Here is an 8,894-nt window from a genome sequence, read left to right as displayed (position 1 = left end):
AACTAGAGAGAAGCCGGGGCGCCACCACGAAGAACCCGCGTATGTCAAGGAATGATCCTGCATGCCACAACTAAGACCCGATGCAGCCAAATTAATTAATTAATTAGTTAATTTAAAAAAGAAAAGAATTTTCCTGACTCCCGAATGAAAAAGGAAAGATTTGTTGAAGATTTATTGAGTCTTCAATTGAAGATTGTTCTGGGAGCATACTCTCCAGATTCCCCAATTTATGTCAACTTATCCACCTATTGGCTGGCCCTGGGGATACCTCCCTTTGGCTTGGAAAGGCCAAATGGAGCACCATCCCTGAAGACCCTCAAGGGTCTCAGATGACCCTGATTCTCATTGGAGAACGAGGGAAGTAAGAGGAAAGTTACCAGGAGCCATCCCTCGGGTCCCTCTCACCAAAACTGGTTGGTTGTGTATTCAAAATTGTAAACAGCAAAGAGATGAATGGTGGCTGACCATCACCATCAATTAGAAACAACAGGAAAGAGCATCTGCGGCTGGACCTGACCTCCCTAACAGCCTCTGCTCTGGCCACAAGCTTTGTACATGGCCCCAGACCAGAGCTCCGTGACACATTACAGAGAAATAATATTAACTGGCAAAATGCAAACATGTCTGAGCTCCAGACATTAGCCCAGCATTATGAAGATGTTATTTCCAGAAAATTGGAAAATACACAACAGAAGCTTATGGCATTGCAGTTAAAAGAGCTAGAAGGACCTGAAAATTTTAATCTATGGCAAGCTCCAAAATCAGAGTCTCCTATGGATCAAGACCCTTGCTGAAATTGTAAGAAAAAAAGACATGGGTCTGGGAGTGGCCAGACCTCGAGAGGAGGGGGAAGCCTACCGCTTAAGATAGAAGTCGATCTTTCCATGCCCCTCCACAGGATTCCCCAATAGCACTGAAGGCCAGAAGGCCTTGAGAGGCTCTGCCCGATAATCCAAGATTAATCAGACAGGAAACGTCGAGCTCCCACTTGTAGTCCATGCACAACTCCCATTTGGATCATCAAAGCCCCCAATGGGCAAGGATGTTCGTTAGTCCAGATCTGAGATTTATCAAAATCGTGAAACACAGATTTGCCCTGGTGCCCAATCCTGGCACTATCCTGTCTGCTATTCCTCCCAATACCCAATATTTCCCAGCCCTCAATTTGTGTTGCGCGTTGTTTAGGATTCCCCTTTATAAGGAATCCAGTACTTGTTTGCCTTCTCCTGGGATAACCAGTAATATACCTGGACTGTTATGCCCCAGGGTTTTACTGAGGCTCCTACTTCCTTCTCACACACCCTGAATGCCAGTTCAAGGGACTTAAATTCCCAGGAGACTTCACTTTAATCCCATATGCAGATGACCCCCTTCTATGTTCTGGCAGTTAGGACAACTCCTTTTGGACGCTGAATACCTTTTTAAGGCATTCGCAAGAAAGAGCCGTGAGGTGGCTAGAGATGAAATTCAGATATGCTCTCTGTGTGTCTGATATCTGGGTCATGATATTTCAGCTGCAGGGAAAATGATCACAGACTGAGTCTCTGCTATTCAACATTTTCCTCTCCCTGAAAGAGAAGGGCAATGGACGGGGTTTTGGGGTCTTGTGGTATATTGTAGGCCGTGGATACCTAATTCTCTGATTGCCTTACCCCTCTATGCCATGACTGGGGAGGCACCCCACAGACCCAGTAGTCCGGAACCCCCTATCCAAAGATGCTTTCAAGAACCTTAAGGGCTCTCTGCTTTCACCTCCCACCCTTGAACTTTCCAACGACTCCCTGTCTTTTTCCTTGTTTGTGCACGAATGAGAGGGTCATGCCCTCAGTGTTATCCTAGAAGCATAATGGACACCAAAGACCTCTGGGATATTATAGTTTGGCCTTTGACCCAGCAGCTAAGGCATATCCCCCTTGCCTGTGAGCCATGGCTACAACCACCAAACTTGTCCAAGCTACCTCTGACTGAGTATTAGGTCATTTGCTTAATATACATGACCCTCATGCTGCACAGACCCTATTGCCTAATGAAAACACACAGTACTTTTCTGCATTTCGACTTACCTCTTATGAAATCTTACCACTCTTTCCCTCTCACATCACAATACGTCACTGTCAAAACCTTAACCCTGCTACCTTGCTTCCTTTACCCACTGATGGGACGTCCCATGACTGTGTCATTAACACTAGATCATTATCCTGTCTTAGGCTAGATTTAGCAGAAAAACCCCTCCCCCAAGTTGACCTCACTCTTCATGTTAAAAGCTCCTACCTCCGGAAGGAAGATGGGGCCTTCCAGGCTGCATATGCCATCACTGATCAATATAAACCTCTAGAATATCGAGCCTTGCCAAATGTCAGATCAGCCCACGTAGCCCAATTAATTGCTCTTACTTGGGCTTGCCTAAGAGCATATGGAATGAAGGTGAACATCTATGCTGATAGCTGCTACGCCTTTGGGTTAGTACATGATTTTTGGTACATGATAGAAACACAGAGGATTCATGACAGCAGCTGGTACCCCAGTCAAAAATGGGCCCCAAACAGCAGAACTTCTAGAGGCATTGTTATTGTCCCAGCAGATCATGACAGCTAAAACTGAAGGACATAGAACAAAAACATTCAGATGAGGCCCAACAAATATGACACATTAGCAGCGTCTTCCCCAACCACCCAAGAAATCCAAGCAGTTTCTAAGCCTTGGGACCATGCCTCCTTCATCCTGCTTCAAGGCCCTAGATCCCAATGGGATTATTCACCTTTTCTTGAGGGGGAGCACTCATTTAGGATGACTCCTAAGGAAGTCTTAAAAGGGGTCCACATGGCCTAAATAAGAGCTTCAGACTCAGAAAGAACTGGATGGGGAAAAGCTGGCTGTTCAAGCCATTCACATGGACTTTGCAAGCACCCAGACGGCTGCTTGGTAGCTCTTAAGTATCTCTCTTGAGTCACTGTGTGTGGTTTATATGACATGACTCACATGCAAAGGACAAGATGCAGGATGCATTACACAAACAGTAGTTTGGACCCTTTGGCTTTTATTTGGATCAAGCAGTTCACTTGCCTCGATTGCCAGTAACATGACCCTGGAAAACCTGTAAAGGTGGGGCAAGAAGGGAGGCACCTCCCCCTCAGATCTTCCTTCACTAGCAAATAGATTGTATCCAGTTACCAAAAGCACAAGGCTACCAACACTGTCTCACTGTCGTCTGCCTGTTTTCTAAATGGTTAGAGGCTTTCCCCTGCCCGAATGCCTCAGCAGCATCAGATGCCAAAGTGTTCCTGCAACAAATCTTCCCCGCTTGGGGCATCCCCTCTGCCATCTCTAGTGACAGAAGATCACATTTCATTGGTAAAATTATACAGGAAATTGAAAAGGCAACACATTTAGTCAAAGACTCCACCATCCTCACCATCCTCAGCCATCAGGTGCCATAGAAAGAGCATTCTCAAGACCAAACTGGCTCCACTGTCTGAAGGACTGGACTTACATGGCCACAAGCACTGCCCCTTGCTCTTAAGACTCTCAGATCATCACCCCTATCTCCAGGCAAGCTATCCCCTTTTGAAATGATCACAGGAAGGCCCACAAAGACGCCTTATTCATCTTGTCTAGTGGAAGATTCTAACTTAATTCAATGCAACATCCTTAGATACTGTCAAGGATTAACAAAATATACTCGATCCTATAATCAACAAGTCAAGACTTCCCTTGATTGCCTTCCCTTTAGAACTTCCTGATCCCTCATGTGCTTTACAAGTAGGCCATCTGGTATTCTAGAAATGCCACCATTAGAAAACCAATCTTGAGCCCAAAAGGGACCTTATACAGTTTTGCTCGTTGCTAACACTGCTGTCAAATCACAGGGTGTTCAACCTTGGGCTCATGTTTCACAACTAAAGAAACACAAGAGTCTTATACAAATAACTCATACAACTCAATGTCAAAAAAAACAAACAACCCAGTTTAAAAAAATGAGTAGAACTGAACAGACATTTTTCCAAAGAGGAAATACAGATGGCCAATAGGCACATGTAAAGATGCTCAACATCACTAATCATTAGGGAAATGCAAATCAAAACCACAATGAGATATCACCTTACGCCTGTCAGAATGGCCATCATCAAAAAGAACACAAATAAAAAATGCTGGAGAGGATGTGGAGAAAAGGGAACACTTCCACACTGTTGAGGGAAATGTAAATTGGTGCAGCCACTGTGAAAAATGGTATGGAAGTTTCTCAAAAAACTAAAAATAGAACTATCATATGACCCAGCAATTCCACTCCTGGGTATATAGCTGAAAAAAACCAAAACACTAATTTGAAAAGATATGTGCACCCCAGTGTTCACAGCATAGCAGCACTATTTACAATAGTCAAGATATGGAAGCAACCTAAGTGTCCATCAACAGATGAATGGATAAAGAAGACGTGGGGTATATATATATATATATATAATGGAATACTACTCAGCCATAAGAAAGAATGAAATTTTCTCATGTGCAGCAACATGGATGGACTTGGAGGACATTATGCTAAGTGAAATAAATCAGACAGAGAAAGGCAAATACTGTATGCTCATATGTGGAATCTAAACAATACAACAAACTAGTGAATATAACAAAAAAGAAGCCAACACACAAGTATAGAATACAAATTAGTGGTTACCGGTGGGGAGAGGGGAGGAGGAGAGGGAACATACAGGAAGGGGATTAAGAGGTAGAAACTAGTAGGTATAAGATAAGCTACGAGGATATATTGTACAACATGGGGAATATAGCCAATAGTTTATAATAATCATAAATGGAGTGTAACCTTTAAACATTGTGAATCACTATACTATACAACCATAACTTACATAATATTACCGTACATCGACTAAACTTCAATAAAAATGAAATTAAATTAAAATTTTTAAAAATGAAATACAAGAACTATTCAGACCGTGGAAGTATTCCAAGTGGGACTTCAAACTGCGTCTCTGTTGAGAGCCTCCATAAGCAGATGACAGCCAGGGCAGAGAGTTGCCCCAAGAACCTTAGAACAGTAAATGAGGTCAGGAGGGAGTCAATTTCCACTCAAGACCACAGAACAAGACCCACCTGGGTCCCTCCCCTTTCTCCTCTGCTTCTTATCCTTACCATTTGCGTGGAGACCCTCCTGCTCTTCCCACAATAACCTTCTGCCTTGGGGCTTCCCTGGTGGTGCAGTGGTTGAGAGTCCACCTGCCGATGCAGGGGATGCGGGTACGTGCCCCGGTCCGGGAAGATCCCACATGCTGCGGAGCGGCTGGGCCCCGTGAGCCATGGCCGCTGAGCCTGCGCGTCCGGAGCCTGTGCTCCGCGACGGGAGAGGCCACAACAGTGAGAGACCCGCGTACTGCAAAAAAAAAAAAAAAAAACCTTCTGCCTTAACTATGACTTTCCCTCACCTGAGATGAGTCTCCACCTTCATTTCTAAATTTATGAGTTCCTGCTCCTCTTCCACGCCCTGCTTTTCCCGCTCTCAGCAAGACTATTTTGCCCACAGAACCTGTAAGCTTGGCTAAACTAGTTGCCACTTACATTAACACCACAGACTATTGGTACTATCCTCCCTTTCCTGTGCGCACATCTGATCTGGCATTTCCCAGATCCCTTGATCAATCAGGATATCTATTTTGCTAAAACCCTCCCTCTCTTTCCCTGCACCATTTTTTTTTTTTTTTCTTTTTTGGCTTCTCCGTGTGGCATGCGGGATCTTAGTTCCCCGCCTGACCAGGGATGGAACCTGTGTCCCTTGTAATGGAAGTGTGGAGTCTTAACCCCTGAGCCGCCAGGGAAGTCACCCCTCTACCACTTTATACTGTAAGAAACCCCTGCACCTATTCCAGTCTATCCTCACAAGGGTCAAGTCTGTTGCCATCGTCATTTTGCCACTGGCTCCCTTCTGAGAGTGAGCATTCACCATTATACTTCCTTAGCTGCCACTAGATCAAACATAAAACCCCCAAGCCACTATAGGAACCCTGGATATCCCTCACATGAGTGGAAATGATCCCACTGCCCCTCCCAGCCTAATTTCTGGGACCCAGACCAACCCCACAGGGACTACCTTCAAACAAATCCTTTCCCCACCCTAAATTTAGCATCCTTTGGTTACCCTCAGCCATCAGATAACTATCTCTATGGCCCCTCGCTAACTCCAGATGATTCTTATTTTGTGCATGGAACCCAAGTTTATTGGCTGTTACTTGTCAACTGGGCCAGATCTTCCTACCTTGCCAATCTTACCAATCCCTTCATCTTACTCTATTCCCCACAACCTCCTTCCTCTCTTAAACTGTCTCTAAAACAATCACCCACTCCCTCAGGTCCATCTCCTCTCACTGTAGGAACAAAAGGTATCCAGGATCATTGTAGATGATCTTGGTTCCCGGGGAAACAATTTAGAAAAAAACAGCTACAGAACTGGGCCTACATTCCATCCACGACCTCACCACTTTTGGGGGAACGGTTTGCCACCTTTTGGGTACCATTCCCAGGAATCTATAGCCTGGCTCAAGAAGTTAGACTCGGGACTTCCCTGGTGGTGCAGTGGTTAAGAATCCGCCTGTCAATGCAGGGGACACGGCCTCGAGCCCTGGTCCGGGAAGATCCCACATGCCACGGAACAACTAAGCCTGTGTGCCACAACTACTGAGTCTGTGCTCTAGAGCCTGTGCTCTAGAGCCCGTGAGCCACAACTAGTGAAGGCCACATGCCACAACTACTGAAGCCCACGTGCCACAACTACCGAAGCCCACACACCTAGAGCCCATGCTCTGCAACAAGAGAAGCCACCGCAATGAGAAGCCCGCGCACCACAACGAAGAGTAGCCCCCACTCGCCGCAACTAGAGAAAGGCCGTGGGCAGCCAAACATGAATAAATAAATAAATAAATAAATTTTTAAAAAGATGAATAAAAACAAAAGAAGCTTGACTCAATGACAGAATCATCTACTCATTGCTGAAGCAATTCACCCTGTCCCCAGATAACAGCACCACTGGCCTGAAATCAGTGACTCACCAACAATGAGAAACCCAGCATGCTATTCTCCATAACTGCATTGCCCTTGGTACGACCCGAAAAGGGGGCACGTGTACAGTGGTTGGAAGCAACTGCTGCACCTTTGTCCTCAGCAGTCTACCTGACATCTCTGCCATAACCAGGAAGGTTCGAGCTGTGAATGAAGAAGTGTGTGCATCACCACCATCGCGCTGACACCACCCACTGAGGAAGGACAACAGGTCCTGGGACTTTTGGTAGATCCCTGAAGGTCTCCAAAGTTGGGCACAAGGACCAATTCAGCCTCTAACCTTCATCTTTCCATTTATCTTCAAGGTATTCCTCTCATCAAATGTCTGTGGATCCTACAGTACAGCAATTAGCAACCATCAAGTCTCAACAGATGATTCAGCTGGTTCTAAAAGAATAAAAAGCAATAAAATGAGAAATGGATGTAGATTGATCAGAGGAAAGAATGCCTCTCCTTCCCTTGAATAAAAGGGGGAAGTGAAAAAGACCCTTTGCTTAACCAAACTTCAGTCAGGCTCCCTTGAACCTTCTCCCCAACAAGACCCATCCCTGTACTTCCTTCCAGAATCCAGTTTTAGCAAGAATCTTGCTAAGTCAGTTTAGCTGAATGCCCCACCCTTGATACCTGATCAAACGCAGCATCCCCACTATGCCTCAGGGGATATCTGATCACCCTCACCTGCCTTCAGCCAGAATCCCCCCAGACTTGATGTCTCCCCTTAGTAATTTTCCGTCCACCAATGCCGCCCCGCCCCCCACTTGCTCCTTGGCAGTAAATCCCCACTTGTTCCAGTTGTATTTTGAATCAGGCCCAGTTCTATATCGGAGTCTCAATTGCAATAGGTTTTTTTTTTTTTTAATAAAATCTATCTTCGTCACTTTACTGCCTGTTCTCTTTAACAGTGCTCTTTTTCTTCACCTGGCAGGTCGGTGAACAGGCCATTTCTGAAGCTCTGCCAGATCTCTGTGGATTTCCAGGACGTGAGGCCTGCCAGGCGACCTGAGGGCTTACATTAGGGAAACCTGCCCTCAGGTAAGGAAAGCTCCCATTTCCGGGGCTGGGAGGTGGCGTTGGAGAGGGACGGTCTCCGCCCTCCTGCCCTCCCGCGGGGGTCTTCACCTCACGACTCTGCCCCTCCCGGGCTTCCCTTGGTCTGGATGCGCAGCCTCTGTGGACCTTAGACACAGGCCTCCCACCTCAAGTCTTCAGCATCCAAACGGACCGGATCTCAAGCCGCTCTTGGAATAGAATTAAACTAGCACTTTAAGCTCCGCTCTGCGGGGAGTTTTGCCCACCCGCCCAGCACCCTGTGGGGCTGCATTGTCACATTTCATTTGCACAAAATAGTGTTCTTTGCTCGGACACCTAATGTGTGCTAGGCCAGCAGCCAGAAGTATATCTAACCCCCCACCCCAGCCCTTTGCCCTGCGTTCCAGATAAGGACTTGGAGGTTCAGAAAAGTTAAGTAACTTGCCCACCTCCATACAGCAAGTATGTGGCAACCCGGGACTGCAACCGCGTCTCTGTCGCTTGGCACTGCCCATCCAAGGTACCCAACGCTTCACTTGGCAACTGAGAAAAGTCCTGAAGGGCCAAAGACACCCTGAGGCTTTTGAAAAGGGACCTCAGGCCAACAAATCTCTAGATTTTTATCTTTTTCTTTTTCTTATTTTTTTAGCCTAAGACCAGACACTTGGGTCTCTCCTCGGCTCTCCCTGCTCACCGCTGCCTCAGTGTCCCCACCCACCCACTAGTTGGGACAAAGAGGCGTCTTCATTCCTTTTTGCCCCTCCCTCTGTGGGGCGGGCTTCTTGGGGGTCAACCCAGCTCCCCAA

Source organism: Hyperoodon ampullatus (assembly GCF_949752795.1).
Source record: "Hyperoodon ampullatus genome assembly, chromosome: 18".
NCBI lineage: Eukaryota > Metazoa > Chordata > Mammalia > Artiodactyla > Ziphiidae > Hyperoodon > Hyperoodon ampullatus.
This window is presented reverse-complemented; position numbering follows the sequence as displayed.